The sequence below is a fragment of the Taeniopygia guttata genome, chromosome 11 (assembly GCF_048771995.1).
Source record: "Taeniopygia guttata chromosome 11, bTaeGut7.mat, whole genome shotgun sequence".
NCBI classification, from domain to species: Eukaryota; Metazoa; Chordata; class Aves; order Passeriformes; family Estrildidae; genus Taeniopygia; species Taeniopygia guttata.
Window position 1 is genome coordinate 12,836,574 of NC_133036.1, and position 18,599 is coordinate 12,855,172.

The following is an 18,599-nucleotide window of genomic DNA, read 5'->3' on the forward strand; positions in this document are numbered from 1 at the left end:
TGCAGGCCCTGTAGGTACAGATTTAGGTATTGTTTATTCTTCCTTGTTTAGAGGAGCTTTTTCAGTCAGCTACCCTGCAGTGGGCTAATGGTGGCTGGCTGCCAGATGCCCACCCAGCTGCTCTCTCTCTCCCCAGCCTCAAGAGGACTGGCAGAGAAAGTAAGATGAAAAAGCTGAGTTGACATAAAAACAGAGAGATGGCTCAGCAATTACTGTCATGGGCAGATCAGACTCGATTTGGGGGAAACTAACTTAATTTTCCTCCCTGCCCCAGGAGTGCTGGGCAGTGGGGGGTTATGGCAAGTGCAGTGATGGCTGGTCAGCGGTGGGTCTGTTGTGGAGCCAGCTGCATCCAGCACAGGACAGCCCCTGACCCCTTCTGAGAGAAGCCCCCCTGCAGCCCCAGAGCCCAGGCTGGCCAGCACACCCAGCACACGCTCACATTTCCACCCAGTGCTTGTGTGCAGCACGGCCCGGCCAGCCTGACCCCTGGCCTCCAAGCAGATGTCTCCAACTTTTCTTTCCTGCTGTCAGGGTAGGTAGGTGATGGGCTCTCACACGAATGTTGATCCTGAGCCTGGCTTCTGGAGGTCCTCTTTGATGTTTTATTTTGGCTGCTTGCCAGGGGGTCCAATTTTAAAGCACAAGGGTAACGATCAGATTATTTTTATTATCCCTGCTTCAGAATTCACTGTTTTGCAGACATCGTTTCCTGTACTCTTGCTGGGTAGCAAAATGTCCCCAAGAAGGACATGCCACCAGATGCAAGGTCTGTTTCTGTGTTGCTGGGAGGATATAACACAGGGACTGCAAAAGTTGCCTGGCTGTTCAAATACTAATGTCACAAAGTGTGGCTTGCTCTTCAGTGCTTTCCTCATTTAGCCATCCCAAAGCACTATTTGGAAACAAGCACAATGCACCTGGTGGGTCAAGAAAAGCCTTCCTTGCTTTTGTTCTGGATACCTGGTAACGTGTGCTAGCATGTTGTGGTGCAAGACTAAGTGTATGCTGACAAAAACTCAGTATAGAATTAATACCTGCCTGGAGGTTTCTATGTACTTAGGTGGGAAATTCAGCCTTATCAATCATTCTTTGTGTTTCACTCTTCAGAATAAGTACTATTCAGATTTATGGGCTGCCTAATTTATTAATCTGAGTAAAAAGAAGACAAAGATATATCTGATTCATTGAAAATAATCTTTTGGGCAGATCAGGAAGATGAAGAAAAATACTGAGCACTGGCTTGGAATAGAAATCTTCAAATATTATCATTTGATCTAGAAATAAACTGGCAGAGCACAAAGGTTGCCTACATTTAACATTCATAGCATTTTACTACTAGATACTGTGCTTACTTCAGATGTCAGAAAATAAGAGACTTTGCACAAAAGCTGGGTTTTATTCATTTTGTGACACTCTTCCTAATGCTACCCAAACCAGCATGTATTGGTCTAATTGCCCTTCTGTATCTCCATTTTTATATCACTGTAGGTCTTTGGAATTTAGAAATTCCTGATTACCCTGTGTACTGTAACATTTGAAACTGTACTTGAGCCTAACTGTGTTTTGATGTCCCTGCTTGCTTTAAATGGCAGAAGCACTGAATATAAATTAGAATATATTAGCATTTTGCTGACTTAAAAGATGACATTTGTTGTGAGGCATAAAGAGTTAATCTTAGACTTTTAGCACTGAGCTTACTTCATTGAGCTTCTGCATACACGTGTTAATTTTCTCAGATGAGGGATAATGGATGTCACTTGAGAAAACAATACTGATTTGGGTTCTTTCATAGTTTGTGGGTTTATGTCCCACATGGTATAGAAGCAAGCTCTGGGAGATTGCCTGAAATATGCCTGGCCTCTCAGCTGCACTAAAAATAATTCCTGCTTCCCTTATTTCTAGAAGTAATTCTGAGATGCTGCAAACCTTTACCAGCTCCTTGTTTAGGAAAAAGATTTCTCTTCAGCTTTCAAATAACAATAAGGGTAACTGTTACATTTCCAAACCACTCCTTTGTAAAAATGCATGTGTGTAGTGGATTTTTTTTTGTTTTGTTTAATCACTTGTTATGAAGTGTTCTTGATTGGGTGACCTTTCTTTGAGAGCAGCAGTTCACATTGGATTTTGGCAAAATGGGTTTGATCATCCTTGCTTTACTAAGCACTAGCACCTAGATGACAGTAATTCACCCTCTAATACCCCCACAAAACCTATTTATGCAGAACTCGACATGATTTGCAGTCTCTCTAAAGGAGGAATATAGGGCTTAAGCAGTGCCTAGAATTATTTTTTTGACCTCGATTTAAGTTATTTGAAGTATTAAGGTCTTCAGACAACTAACCTGTTCACTACCCTGGCACTTTGCACCTTACAACAGAGCTGCACTATCAGTTCTGTGGCATTCATGTGTCTCCCTCCTAACTTGAAGGTAGAAAAATTGAAAGGGAAATTGCTGCCCAACACTGGAGAGTGTCAGGCAGCCAGTGAAGTTGATCTTAGCAGTGATAATAGTCTAATGTAAGGCAACACAATCACAACCTCTTTATTAATATTTGCTGACCATTGTCCATTTTAACTGTAACACATTGCCTGTGAATGCCAATAAGCATCCCAATGTCAGGGTACTCATTTGAGCTTTGTGATCTGCAGCACATACAGGTACAGAGGTGTTATTTTATTTGTCTGTTTCTGGAGACAGAAAAAATGCTGGCAACTAATAGATTCTAGAGATTTTTTTTCCAACACCAATTTAAAGGAAGTGTGTGAATGGAAAAATTTGTTTCTGAGAATTCAGATAACATCTGCATTAATATGGTATATTGTAAGGATCATTAATGTTCAGAGTATATTATCAGGTGTTTTCTAATGCACTTTTGATGAGCTGTAATGATGCTTGCTGTAGTGTTTTTTCATCTCTACTCTCCCTCCCTTTTTTTTTCTGCTTGATTGTAATAATGACTTAACCCAGGTGGTAGACTCTATCCAGAAAGTGCCCAAGGGAAATATTATTCCCTAGTACCAGCAAACATCACAGATAGTCATTGAGTTCACTATGAAGTTTCCTCAGGAGGGAAGATCTTGGATCTCCCCTTGGGTATCTGGACCTGCCCCACATTTGCAGTGTAATAATCTGGCTTTGGGATGAGATGGAGAAATGGCAGAGAAAAACAAGATGAAAAATGAAGTGGAAGGGAAGGAAAAACGCCAGTAATATGTGGTAACTTTAGAAATTACTGATTTTTGTTAGAATATAACTTGTCATAGAATAAGGTCCTGAAAGTATTTGGATAATTTTGAGATTATTATTAAAGAGCACAGTGCAGGTTCAAATGATGAGTGTAAGGATGGAGATTCTTCCCTTTGGATATCTCAGGGTATTGGTTGGTTATGATCCTGCTAGAAAATAAGTCTGGTTTTCAGATATGACTGATATTTGTCCTTAATATTTGTCTTTTGTAGCTCTCTTAATCTGCATAGTCAGTCAGGAAATGTATTTTAAAGCTCTGGTTCCCTGGTCCTTGTTATGTATGCCACCTAGATGCACAGAACAGCAAGCTTTAAATAAATGTCACGGATGTGCTGTAGCTGTGTCAGGTAGACAAAGTGCCTAAAAGTGAAAAACTGAAAATGCAGGCAATGGTGATAGAAAAATACTACACATGCTTTTCAACTGAGCAAAGTCTTTGTAGTAGTGGGTGTGCAGAGTGTCTGGTATCACTCGCTGTGTACCATTAGGATTTACTGGCAGTAGCCAGCACAGGCACCACAAGCAAGAGTAAATCATGCTGGTTGTTCAAAGGATGGTCTCTTGTAAGTTTACCCAGGTTTACATGCATGTGAGAAGAAGGGGCTTCTTTGTTTTCTTATTTTTTCCAAATTTCTGTTTCATTGTTTGTAGAAGAATTCAAAAATAAAGTACCCAGGAAGAAAATTATGCTGTTAGGTTGCTTTTGGCTATATTATACTGTAAGCTATACTTTGCAAATGTAATCTGTAACAGCAAACGGTGTACAAAGGAAAAGGAGTCATGTTGTCGCACACAACGATTTCCATTTTCTGTGTAAAAGCTTGTTTAAATAATTTTGTGCCCTTCCCTTTTCACTGCCTTTCTTAGGCAGTAGCTGAGTGTGTGCCCCTGTCAGCCCAGGGCTGTGCATGTGGTGTGGGGAGACCTTTCCCAGCAAAGGGGGCTGAAGGGAAGCTCAGGCAGCTCTCCCACCAGTGGCTATTTTGCCTGGGACAGGTTTTCTTTGAGGTTGTACTTACTTTCTGAAATGATTTGTACCATCTCCTAATCCATCCACATCTGCCCCCTTAATATTCTCCAGGACTAAAAGGGCACTCTGCAAGTCTCCTAAAATGGAAATGAAAAACCCAAGTGATATCTGGCCCTAAACTGTTTTAGATTTCTCTTGGAAAAAAAAAGAGGCTTTTTAGTGGTCTTTTACTTCTGGGAGCATGGTTTCCCTCCCCAGTGAGATGCATTTTGTGTCAGCTGTTTCTATATTAAAAAAAGTCTCCTGAAATAACTGCTTTTGGCTTGTCAGCATCTGGCAGCCCTCCCCTCCTGAAGCAGGCAGCACCAAGGTCCCGTGTGAGCAGGAAGGGCCCCTCTCCCCCTGTATGGCCCCTGCAGAGAGGGGGTGCCTGGCCCGGCCGGGGTCACAGGTGGGGCAGCCCAAATGGATGGCGCTGCGCTTGCTTCTGATGTGCCTGGCCTGTGCCTGCACACCCCGATTAAATTTCTGCTCTTGTCAGTCCATTAAACCTCCCAAAGTGATTTGTTCTCCCCAGAGAATCACAGCAGAGGGGGTGGAAAGGTAAAAAGAGAAAGGAGAAAAATAAAGAAGGGCTGGCAGGAGGAGAGGACAAACCAAAAATGAGTAAAACAGAGCTGCTGAATCCCATAGCCAAGTATTACATTATAGACTCCCAGTTTGGATATAAACAAAACGTTTCCTTAGAGCAGAATTGCATCCAAAACTAAAAAAAAAAAAGTTTTCCAGAGGTGAACCAGACGTGCTCTGTCCTGCCTCAAGAGCAGGAGAAGGTGACTCGCCTCTGGCACCTCTCACCCCTCTCTCCTCGTGCCCCGCTTTGCACTGCGAGCAGGACGGTTCTGAGGGGTTGCTTGTGTTCCACAGCTGGGTTCTGGGCAATTCCTGCTGCCCAGAGCAGGTACCTGGCTGGCCTGGCCTCTGGCTGCTGCAGCAGCTGCATGTCCCACTGCTGCCCAGGCCCCTGTGCAGCTGCCGTGTGCCTCGTGGCCCTGCTGCGAGCAGCCAGCTTTGCTGATGTATTTATTGTGTCACACTGCCAAACTCAGTGGGTTTTGCAGGCTGGTGGTGAGGCTCAGAGCTCAGTGTGACAGTGGCCACAATACAGTGGCTTCCCCTAGTGTCCCTCCAAGGTGCCTGAGGACATAGCAGGACAAGGCTGAGTCTCTGATGGGTTTCAGGACACCCAGCTTCTTGGTTTTGAGGAGTCCATATGTCTTAAAATATCATCCAGATAAATGAAACAAAAAATACCATGCCAAAAGAGCACAAATGTTGTCACCAAACTTAATAAAAGTAAGGAAATTAATACTTATAGTTGACCTCCAATACCTAGGCACAGTGGGGTGTAGCAAGGAAGTAGTTAGAAAGGCACCATGGTGAGCCTTTGCAGTGAATTACCTTATTTTTATTAACTTTCTGACAACCTCAGTGAATTTCCTTTCTTTTTATGATGTGATTAAAAAACCTAATCAGATCGTGTAATTAAAATATATAATTGCACGATCTCAGAGTTTTTCATAATTACTGTACATGGTAAATATTGTTACCTGATAACACTTTGCACAAAAATTCTGATGAATTTGTGTAGGATGGTTAGGAGGTGTCTGAATTTCAGTGTTTGCAATGGAACCTTCTCTAATGGCACAATATAGATAGTACAATGTTTTTAAATGGAAAATATAGTGAAACTCTAAAATAATGACTCAGTTGTCCTTTTTTAAAGCTTTTGTACATATTGGGCAGCAGGTATGTGTTGACATGGTGTGTTTCTGTGCATTTATAATGGCTGTTTCCTTCATGCTCACGCCTCTGCTTCTGTTTTGTTAGGCACCACCCACTGGAAAATGGGTGTTTTGATACAAAGCAACACAGTAAGAAAAAAAATCAGATCAAATCCAGTATCTCAATTCCAGCCAAAGAACTGAATTAAAATGAACTCCCTCTTAAGCCTGTGTACAGTGACTTCAGGGTAGACATGATGTTGCAGCCTTCCTGATGTCAGGTAGCCAGGAGGCCCTGGACTATGGTTATGTTCATAGAAAATCCAAAGATGCAAGATATGATAACCCTAAATAATACCTCAAACCAACCAAACAAAAAAAAGGCCGTATGTATCTTTAAAATCAGATCCCAGGTATGACGAAGCAGTTACTGAGTTTTCATTAATTTGTCCAATTTTGTTTTGGAAAGGGTGAGATGGGCTAAAGATCTTATTTTAGACAGCACTGCAGTTTATTCGTGGTCAGAAAACTCTTCTGTCATGAAAATTATTGCCTTATTTACCAGAGCTAAAGTAAATTTCAGAAAAGCCTTGACAAAACATGTAAATAATATGTGAATTGTATCTGGGGAACCTTGTTCTCTCACTCTCCTGTGGAAGACACCAGAGTTGCCCCAGTCTGTGCTCCTGTCTGGGCAGGGAGCTTTGGCTGTGGGTCTGGGAAGGGCAAAACCAAACAGATCACAGGGAGGCGGTGAGGGGTTTTCATTATTTAGATCTATTTAGGACAGTAGGTTTTTTGCAAATGAATCTGGTCTGAACTTTAAAACCCGTTGTGTTGTTTATGAAAACAGTAGTTTTTAATTTCCATGATGTAGGTGTGTGTGTTGTCAGCCATTAATTGACTGGAGATGTTTTTTTAACACATCTGGTTTTGGAGGTACAAGTGTGTCTTTTGAACCTCTGATGCATGATTTCCCAGAGAGATCTCGGTTGTTTATTTTTTATAGTCTTTTGCTTTTTCTGTTTTCATTTTTTGACCATTTTTCCTGTGCAGAAAATGTGCCTCTACCCTAAACATCCACCTCCAGCTTCCACCTATGTTTAATTTAGGGGACTCTTCTGTAGAAAGCCTGTACCTTTCTGTAAAAAGCCTTGCTATACCTTTAGTGTCAAGATGTACTTTTGGAGGGTAAATTCAATCTCTCTCTCCCCACGGTCTCCTCATTCCTTTTACCGAGTTGTTTAGTCTATTAACATTCCCAGATTATTTTTTGTAAGGGTAACCAGTCCTCATCATATGGGTGAAGTTAGAGAGAAAGTTATTGACTGTAGCTTTTTCCTTTATTTAATTTAATTCTCTGATATCAGTGCCAATGTCTGTGTGAGACTGCTCTCAAATGGAAGGAGTGCTGTTAGCGAGTTGTTGGGGAAACATATTTGTTTGCAAGTGCCAAGACATTTGCTGTCCCTCCTTCTCTTCAGGGATAAATTGAGATGATTCACTGTACACTCCAACCCTAATTTTAATCTCATTTAAACAAATAATTGTGCCCTGCACCTTTCCTCATTATAAATTCACTCTCTCATGTATCTGTGGCCAAGGCACAGAGACAGTTCCTAACTAGGATAAATCGTACAATTCACATTTTGTGGGAGGCAAAAAACCAACCACACATGTGTGGTCAGAAGAAAACCTGCATTGCCAGATAAACTAGAGCCATCTGAATAGAGAAAATGAGCACCTAAGGCTGTAAAACAATTCAGCAGGAAGGTGTCTCTGTCGCAGGGGACTTTGAGGAAAGTGCCCCTGTTCCGGTGCGTGGGCAGTGTGGTGCTTGCAGCTGGGGCTGGGAGCGCAGCAGGGACGGAGGGAAGGCTCCTGCCAGGCTCTGCGTGGCTCCTGGCAGGAGGGCAGAAGGGCTGGAGGGGCTGTTGTCTCCTGCTTGGATTCGCTCTGGCTCCCCAGCTGCGCTCCCCCCTCCTGCCTGCCTGCACTGATGAGCATCCTCCCTACGGGAGGCTTTCTCCGGAGCATGGTCGCTGCTGACTGACAACCTGAGAAGCCTCTAAAGAATTTAGAGATTCTTTAAAGTCATTTAGAGATTCAAAAAGTCTCTCGCAAACTTGTGGTGTAGGGGATGGGGCACAGCCTGGGCTGCTCTCAGCGCTGGGTACCCACAGGAGAGCGATATCCAGTGCTCTGTGACATGGAGGTGCTTGCAGTGGGCACCATGGGTCTCGTCCCCTGCAGCCTGAATGGGGTCTCAGCAATGTTGGGCATGAGATCCCTCCTTGAGCTACACCAATGGAGTTGGGAGCTCGAGGAAAAGAGACCTTGGCTGCTGCCACAGCTCTTCTTTTGAACACCTGAGAGCGCAGCCGCACGATTTGTCATCGGGCCCTTCAGTCAAAAGGGCAGAGATGTGTTGGAAGAAGAGAGCAGCTTTCGGCGGATGGTTTTGTTGTGCGGTGCAGTGCAAGTCCTCAGATCACAGGTGCCGGGTCACTGACGTTTAAACTTGAAAGGCCTCTCATGCAGCACATTTGTTGTAGGGAAACACTGGTGTACCGAGAGCAATCTTACCGGGTGGCAAATGTGTCTGTTTGCTTGCTCGTTTTAAAAGTCTCTTCTTGTTTAAAATGGTGGGAAATGGTGGGTAGTGTTAGGAAAAAAGAAGTAGCATTACCATACACTGCAGAATACATGTCTCTCCTAGGCAAGCCATGCTGTTTGACTTTCATCTTGCATGGTAAAAAACCTATAGTTATTTTCTTTTTAAACCTTTCAGTTATTTCTGTCAGGAATTGATAAGTAGAGAACTTCCTTCCCACCTCTGTTTCATGCAGTTCCCCTCAGGCCAGTTACAAACATTGTGCAGATTCATGACCAATGTTTATGATAATCAGGAATGTGCTTCATATTCACCAGTGTGGTGTTACATTTGTGGGTGTTCTTTTTTAATTTTAAATGAATTAATTTCTTAAAAATTGTTTGCTAACTAACCCAGAGTCTTAACTAATTGTACTTTGCCCTAATGCACACCATCCCCAAGGAATGGGAGATTTACTCAGCAGGAACAAACCCCATTTCCAGTCTTGGGTCAGATGGAGCTGGCAGCTTCTTCAGCTCCAGGGATACCCACTGAGGTCACTGGGGCACACAAGCCCCTCCAAAGGCAGATGGAGGCCTTGAGGGGCTGCACTCACCAGACGTGTGGAAGTTGTGATATTTGCAAGTGCAGCTTCATTTCCGTTCATCGTGTTTGCATGAAAATCTTAATTCTGAATTCACTAAAGGGACAGGGAATACATACACCTTTCTGAAAATATCTCTAGTAGAACTGGCTATATCTCATATTTGTGTCACTTGAATTTTGAGAACTGTTGAGTAACTGCTGTTCCTATTGAATTCAATGGGATTGCTGTGAATACAAAGCACATTTGGAAGTCAGAGCAATAATGTGTGTGCTTAGCTATAAAACAGGTTACCTGATACTGTTTGTCACATGTAATTTACTTTTCTTCCCTTCTTCTTTGAAGACGGTATAAAATCTAGATGTTGTTGGTTTTTACTGTTTGTTTATTGCTGAGTAATTTCAGCCAATATGTGTTTTTCAGCATTAAGTTTATTCATCATGAACATCAACCCATTGAGATTGTAAGTGCATCACATTTTTCCCACCTAGATCAAAATGAGAGTCTGGAACAGCCTCCTTCTTTTTAACTTAACAAGCTGGTTTTATTTTTTCCTGCAACTCGCTCTAATAATATGACCAGCTTTAAGTCCCTCAGGCTGGAAAGCTTGGTGGTAAAGTTCTGTGCAGGGCAGAGGTAGGAAACATAGGGTTTTTTTCAGGTTTGGAACATGGCAATTGTCTTCTCTTCTACTGAGCACTGATGGAAAATACTAATTTAGAAGCAGAATTCTGTTCTCTGGAAAGTAGTTATCATCTGTTAGAGACAGGGACTGCAAACCCATTTTCTTACAGGTCAGGTCACTACAAAATATCAGTTGATCACATCACAGAAAGCCATCCTAGCAATGCAGTCACTTCTGGTGACCCCAACCAGAGGGCACAGAGCATTTTTGGTGTCTGGTCCATTTTCTCACTTGTAGTGGTTCTTTTGGCTCACAGCTGATTCATGACAGGAAAGTGGAAACAGCTCTGCAGACATGGAAAGTCCACTGTAATATTCTCTACCAGCACAGAAGCAGATAGCCATTTGTCTTAGTAGTGACAGCAGATTATCAGAGAACTCTTGGCAAAGCTGTCTTTGTCCTAGTTTGCCACTGCCCCAGTTTTAAAAGCACTTGCTTCTCCAGACTGCTGCCCACACCATCAAAATGATCTCTGACTTGATTCTGCACAAGCTGAATATCCTGTGGGAAAGAAAGTGCTGCTTGTCCTTGTCAGTGCTGACTTCCAGGACTCGCTGGTCACTGTGCAGGATATGACCCTTAAATGAATTTTATGAATGAGCTAAATGGATTGTAATTGATGACTTCACTTGAAAGTACAATGTAAAATCGTGAAAACAAGCACAATAAAACATTAAATTAAATCACACCAATCTGGTCAATTAGTGGAGAAAAGTCTCTCTCTCTTTCCTTTGAGCTTCTGCATTCAGTGAGTTTCTCCAAACAGCAGCTAATCTGTGTTTCTGGTGCTATGGCTATGAAGTGAGGGAAGGAGCTTGAGCTGAGTCTGTGTGACCGCACATGCCTGAGGGTACTCAGCAAAACAGCCTGAGAACAGGTGCCTGCTGTATTTGAGAGCTGCCTGATCAAATGGGAGGGAGGAAATCGTAAATCTAGGAAATTAATCTCATGCATTTCATCCCACCAGAAAGGCTGTCCCGCTGGCCACATTTCCACGAGCAGCTCAGGCTCAGTCTCAGGTGTGTGCTGTGTGGGAACACCCTCCCTGCTAACAGCAGCAAAATACAAGGAAGGGAAAGCATCTCTCTACAGAGATGAGAAAATGCATGAAGTAATGCATGTATTGCAGAGACCTGCACAGAGGCTGATGTCCTTCCACTGCTCTGGGCTGGATCTTTGGCTCTGCAAAGGGGCGGCGCAGGGCCCAGGGCTGGCCCCACTCGTGCTGTGATGAGGGCAGGCTCTGCAAAGCTGCTCTGAGGGCTGCTCAGATCACTGCAGCGACCCTGCTTCCATCCCTATGCTTAGCTAGAAAAGAAAGCTCTTAAGTGCTGTGTGTTGTCTCTTTGTTTTGCATAATCAAGTGTTGAAATCATGATAAATGTTGACATCAAGTAGCCAGAAGTGCAGAATATAATTGTGTAAGGCCAATGGGGTCATATGAAGTTTGTGCTCTGGCTAACATAATATGTAGAAATATTACTAACAATTAGCTTAAGTATTGCCATTTATTATAACTAATTTTACAACTAATTATTATAAGTAATAATTATTCTACTAGGATATTTTTCCTGAGGGTTTTGTCATTCCTAATGTTTGAAAGTTGTAGATGTTGAAGCTGAAATCCTAATTCTGTAATGTTCTCTCAACGTGACTGTTGCATTCGTGATGTGTTTGCATAGACTCCATATACAGTTTTGTTCTTTTACATCTGTCTTACAACGTGCCCTTTTGCTAAATGCTCTGTAGGCATCAAAGCAGGCAAGAATGACACAGGACCCTCTAGGTAGCAGGGTAAGCAGAAGCAGCAAGCTATTAAGATCTTCCTGTTATTTAATTGATGATTTTGTAGGTATCATCATTTTTAATCTCATTTTAAAAAGACTGAATGTGCATTTGAATATTTCTGAGGAGCAAATTGCTAAGCAAAATATATATATAATCCTAACATTTTGGTAGGAATAGGGTGAGTTATTATTGATTCACAGAGCACGACAAAACATCACTGCATGAATTAGCAAACAGCTGTTTCTAATTTGAGTTTAGAACTGTACACAGAGGAACTTGTTTTAGTGTTCACTCCTTTCATTTATAATGAATTTTAATTACCGCTACAGGTGAGAAAAATGTAGAAACAAGCTTGTATCTTGTGGAAGAAACAAAGGAGAGACAGATGCTAACAGATTTACAGTCTGTGATAAAAGGAATGTTTTGGTACACTTTACATGTAATTAGAGTGCAGCTGTTTTCAGTCCCAAGTCCATGATGCACAGCAGAATATAGTATCTGCTGCTTTTCCAAAGGGAGTAAAGAAAAACAGTGATTCAACTCTGAAAGCATTTAGTTTATTCCTAGATCTAACATAAAACTTTCTCCTCCAGCCCTATTATGCCATTTATCGAAGCATGAAATAACTTACTTAATGATATGTTAATTTTTTGTTACCAGTAAAATACAGACTGTTTGACATAAGGAAAGATAATGTTAAAAATAACTTATTTTATCATCTGCTCAGAATTATGGATCACCCTGTCGATGGTCATTACTGAGCCTTGATATCTCTGCTAATGGGAGACAAGGGCTCAGGCATGCATTACTCTGCCTTAACAGGTTTCTGTATATCAGCTAAGCTTTAATAGACATCTTTGTGTGTACTTTTAACTTGCAGTATAAAAAAGACTAATTAGATGTATCTTTGATGACTACAAAAAGGTTTAAACAAAGACAGCAAGGTTTAAATTGTCTATGTGTAACAGTTTATCTGTGGCAGACATCCCAGCAAGTTTAGTGTTTGAAATTCTGCACTACATCTTGTGCTGATTTTGTATTCTAAATACAAAGTTACTCTCTGCATGAGAAGAAAAATCAGATTATATATACTTTCCATTGAGCCAGACGTCTTCCTTGCTTTTTTAAAAAAAATCACTATAAAATGAATTGCAGTACAAAGCTGAGAAAGTGGGAAAAGAGTCACTAACCTTTGGTAATTTAGTCCAACAAAAATGCTTAGCTCATAAGCACGGGATTAGGTATAACTGAATTTTTCTCAAGTCAGAGATAATAATGAAAGCACTGCCTGTGGTGCCACTTACATTAGCACCTCTCTTAGACTTTTATCCAATTTTATGTTTGCTTTGTAACATTTTACATGTACATACATACATACATACATATATATATTTATATATATATATAGTGAAGTGCCTTAAAATACAGAACTCTGACCTGTTTGATGAAGAAGCTGATGTCACTGAAGTGTGAAGCTCTGTGTAGAGTTCTTCAGAGCAGTGTGAACTTCCCAGGCCTTCCTCCCTGCCTTGGCTAAGGGTGGGTTAAGCAGTTCTGGGGGACAATTGCATGATATTTTTTGAAGAATAGTTATAAGTAAGTTGCAGAAACCCTTCTTCTCTTGTTTAGTGAAGTGTGCTTGAGTGTACAGTAGTGCTGGGTGTCAGTCACAGTGTGACAGTGCCATTCAAAGCTAGATGCAGTGTCAGTGTATAAGGACTTTTATTGCCACAAGGGCAGGTGGGTCACAGTCCACTATTGCCTTCTATGACACAACAAACAGAAATGTTCATTGAAGCTAATAAATGCATAAAAAAATTGAGTTTAGAATACTATTGGTACTTTCTAATTACTTCTTATAACTGTGAGGGAAATGTGCAGGAAAATGGGGCTAAACACTCCAATAAAATAATTAAGTAAAAAGCTGTCACAGTGCACTGAAAATGTTGAGCTTAAAACATTTGCTATGTAAACTTGATTTGCATTATTTCACACCAGCACTGCAGTGTAAATGAGCAGCGTATGCTATGTGAGGTTCTTACTGTAATCCACTGTAATGATCTATCCTTGGCTTTAATACATAGAGCAGCACTGCAAAATTTGCTGTAACCAGTACTGAGGATTTGTCAGTCCTCAATCTCTGTGTTTTATTCTCATAGTTAAGCATCTGCAATAATAATAATAATAATAATTATTGAAATTGATAGCATTTCTATTGGACTTTCCATCTGGGGATATCTCAGGGTTTTCACAGCGATACAGAAGTAAGCCCTACAATTTGCCCTTGAGAAGCAGATGGCTTTTTGCTATTATGGAGATGAGGAACTGAAGCACAGTTCAGAAGCGTGGCTTATGACGCCAAGCTTGTTTTCAAAAGTTACTGTTTTGGGTGCTAGAATTCCATCAGCTTTCAACAGCTTAAAGCATTTTCAGTGCTTTGACCATCTTTAACTTGTGTATCACGGAGGGACTCAGAGAGAACCAGAAGTCTGAGCTTAAACAGCAATCCTTCCTTCAGCAATCAATTTTGGAGTTTTGTGTTTGTTAATTTAAGTATTTATCCTGTGTGCTAGCTCTGTGCTAGAGAAATAAACCTGATAGAATAAGATCTCATTCTAAATCTGACCTCCTTGGTTTAGTGTCCCATATGGAGATGCCTTCTGGGCTCAGGAGGGGAGTCTTAGAAATGTTCCTTTGGGCAGCCCCTGGATTTTTCTGATGCCTGGGGCTGGTTGTGCAGGCTCTCCTGAGCCCGTGGTGCTCGGTGTGTGCTGGTGGCACTGGAAGAACTGGCCTGCAGTCCTGCAGAGCCCACACTGCAGTGTGCCCTCCAGGCACATCCCTGGTGTGCAGGGATGCACAGAGGCGCTGTGGAAGAGCCCCCTGAGCTCCCCACACGTAGGGGAGGCAGAGTAGGGAGATGTTTCAGTGGAGGGGAACCTGATGATACTCTGCTGGTGAACAAGAGCTTTAGGCAAGGATGAACTTCAGGTCCAGGCCAGCAAATATGATCTCTGTGCATGTGTTTTGTTCTTGAAAGGAAAAAGAACCAGCTGGAGGTAGCCTGGGTTTGTGCAGTTCCTACCCAGGAATGTGGCCCCCAGGGTTGGGTGACTGAGAAGCTGAGCAAGAAAATGAAGCTCTGCTCAAAGTTCAGCAGAAGCAAACTGTTATCCAGTTACCTGTAAACAGGTAGGGAGATGGGAAGGTGTTTGCAGGAACCGTGAAATTGTGTCTGTTAATTATATTTCTATTAGCAAAATAACTCTGTAATAATAAATATATCAATGTCTGCAGTGTATGCTGAGATGGCAGTGCTGCTTACTCCTGACAATCTGTGATGAGCCATTTGTCTCCCTTCTAAGAGAAATCACATCTTTTTAAGGCTTCATTTTATTGTTTTAGCTTCATGAATATGTCTCTGAACTTGGCTTGTGTTATCTGGAAGATAAATAGAGAACGAAGTATGATTTATACTACATTTTGACCAAATTGTTCTTCTTAGAAGGAAAAATACATTTATTGAATGCATTGAGGCTGGAATTAGCTCCTCACTGATGATGATAAATGCTTGCAGTCCTGTAAACGTGCTGAACATTAAGTTGCTAAATTACTGTACCACTTGGAGATTGATTATCAAGAATGGCCCTTTAAGCTTCATGACCTGCACATATATCCTGAGGACTACTGACATCCTGAAGCTTCCTTAATGCTCTTTTTTTCTAATTAAACTTTTTATTGAATTTTCTTACCCTTTTAATACTTGTTTTGATTCTCTTATGTGCAAATGACAAAAGCCTTGCACAAGCCATGTGATTCTCTATTTTAGAACAGTCCCACTTTGCAGGATTAGCCATTTTAATGACTTTAATCTCCTTTTTGAAAGTGATTTTTCTCATTCTGCTACATTCCTTTGATTGCATTAATGTAGAATTATTAGTCTAACCATCTTTGCCAGACATGTTATACTACATCTAAAATATGTCTTCCCACTAATATATTACTGAGGTAAAATACCTTAGAATTTTCTCCGCAGTTCATTACAGGTCTTTTCTTCAATTTAATATGGCAAGTTAAAATTAACAGGGCTATTATTCATCCATTCATTCCATAAAGAGATTAATGATAATGAGTTTTCCCTAATTTCTTCAGTTTAGGTGTTTAGTAATTTAGTATCTTGTTAGTAAGAAATCCATGTGGGTTGTTTCTGATGCCTAAAGTTTCTTCTAAATTTTTTTTAAACTGTAAAAATATGCAAAAATGCTGGAATACAAAGAATCTAGACATTAAACATGAAAATTGGTAAAAGGTCCAACTGAAGCTAACAAAAGGAGATAATCTTTGTGTTCTATGTAAACACCTCAATTTTATGACAAATCCAGCTTTCCAACCTGAGAAATGTTTTTTAAAAATCCAAATTATTTTAGCAGAAAGCTTTGTGCTTAACTCACAAAGTAATACTAATACCAGCTTTCTTTGATTTTATTTTCTGAATAGCCCAATGTGTTTGAAGAGCAGCAGCTGGAGGGGAACTGGCTCTATGTGACTGTTAGACTGTTTTGAGGTAGATCTGCTCATTTCAGAGGAAAAAGAGACTTTCTAGAGATGTGTTCGGTTTGTGCAGCGGGCCAATGTAATGGTTGGCATACGTGCATATGAATGTAAGGAAGTTAAAGCCGTTGGCCCAGGCTGTGTTAGCACTGGATTTGGCCCATGGCATCTCAGGTTTCCGAGCCGAACAATGGAGCTTTATTCGGTGGCGGCGTGTGCAGAGCTCGGGCTTCTCCCGGCGCAGCCCTTCCTGTGCGTGCCGCCGCTCCGCACAGGGCACGGGCAGCCTGCCTGCGAGAGGGGCTATTTCAAATGCACGTCTTTCTACAAACATTTCTGCACAGAGACGTACGAAATTGTTATAATTACAGCCAGTAAGCCCGAGCAGTAACTAGCAAATGGTGGGGTGCTTTTTCTCTTGTTGTTTTTCTCCTCTCTCCCCCTCTCCGTAGACAGCAGCAGCGGCACAAACGCAACATGTGCTGCCCTAGTTCAGGCCCAGCATCCCCCTCGTGCTCCCCTTTGTCTCCTTGCCCCTGGAGGAGCCCAGCTGGTGAGAGGAGGGAATTAGGCAGCCCTGAGCTACCGGCACCTCCCCGGGGCCCCTAATCCTGGCGCTGGCAGCCGGCTGCCTCTTCCCTCCGCCGGCCCGTGGCCGCAGGTCCGTGGGGACGGAGCCCCGGATCCGGCTGGCGGCAGAGCTGCGGGATGGCGGGGGCTGGGGGCTCCCCGGGGGCTCCGCAAAGCTGTGCTGGCAGCGGGGTGGGCGGCGGAGGTGGCTTAAATTGGGAACAGGAGGCTTTGTTGCAGCTGCAGAGAGAGAGAGCCGTTCGTGGTCGGGGGAGTGAAGCCTGAGAAAAGTTTACATAAAAATCAGGAGCTCGTTGTGTGTGTTTTAGGCTTGGGCTCCGGCAGATTTGGAGGAGCCAGTTGAGCGCAAAGACCTTGAGAGTCTCGGAAGCGCGGATGCTCGCTGAGAGTCGAGGTGCATTTCGGGAGCAGCAAGGAGCAGCTTCTCGGTGTCCAGCATCGCTCTGGAGCAGGAGCTGTAGTTAAACGAGGGAGCAGAGCTCTCCGGGGAGCACGGGGTGCAGAGAGCAGGCGCCTGACCTGGAAAATAGACATTCCCATCGTGTGGAAAAAGTTGTTTGGGGTGTGTTTATTTGGTTTAGTTTTTTCCATGGTCGCTGCTCTCTTTCTTTACCTGGGATGAAAGAGCAGGTGCTTGCCTGAGCAGGCGGTGCTGCAGGAGCTGCCTGGTACGCTGGTGATGCCCTCAGCAGCCAGGCCCTTCTTTGAGAGCTCCTCACCGTACTTGTGCCTTCTCCGCCTGGTGACTCTGCAGTTGGCAGGCACGAGGGGTGTGCGTGTGGCAGCCTACACACACAGCCGGGGATTGTTTTATTGGTTTGTTTTAGTAAAAACTGAAGTAGGAACATTAAATGTTTTATAAGGACAGTGTATCTTGAGAACTGGCTCCTTTTTGGAATCTCCAAATGTTTGTGTGGTCAGCACCTTCCATCATTTACATGAACTTTATTTTTGCTTTGTTCTGTGGTTTAGTTTGATATCAGACTAGTGGCATTTATGTTTCGCTCAACATCTCTGCATTTGTTGGAATTAGGATATTTGAACTCACTCTCTTCTGTTTCTTGTTAACAATTCTGTTAATGAAAGCTGACAGCATTTTATGTATTTTTCCTAAAATGACTGTGGGGCTGATGGAGTTGGTGCTGTGTTTCTTTATGGTAATATGGAATTACAAAATATTTTTCAAAGCTTCATATTGAGTATAGGAAATAGTTAGTAAAACAGAGGCTGGGCCACTTTTGGTTTATCCTGAACTTGATTCTTTTGTGATGTCTTGAGATCTCCAGTGGTGATTTTCCTGGGCTTTAAAAAAAAAGTAGTTTGATTTTGTACTAGGAGGGCAACATTACCTTTTATACAAGCAAACATGGTAATGGTGCAGATCTCTTCTCTGATTTTCTTGAGCTCTCTCAAATCTGATGCTTTTATTCCACCTAGATGTTCAACTCTGCCTTTGAGCAGCCTTTCCTTCTGTTACAGTTTTGAGACAGAACGGAATGATTTTTTTAATGGAGACATTACTTAAAATCATCTTGATGTAGCATTTAAACAGACCCACAAATTCACAGGTGATCACTTAACACTGTAGCTTTCCGAAGTTGTTGTATTGCTTCATTGCACATTGTGTTTCGCTTTCTTTATTCATTGTTTATTGCTTTACAGTACAGTGAGCAGGTGTTAAACCTGCTAAAAAAAAGCGCTTTTTATTAACACTGTGTGTTGGCATATTTGTGAATTATGTGTACAAATATATTTTTATTTCTCTTTCTCAAACCTCCTTTCA

General features: G+C 42.1%; 1 protein-coding gene across 8 annotated transcripts in view; it reads left to right on the plus strand.

The window, feature by feature from the left end:
* Positions 1–18,599, plus strand: part of ZNF423 (zinc finger protein 423) — a 225,722-nt gene that overhangs the window by 110,016 nt on the left and 97,107 nt on the right. The window lies entirely within an intron of this gene.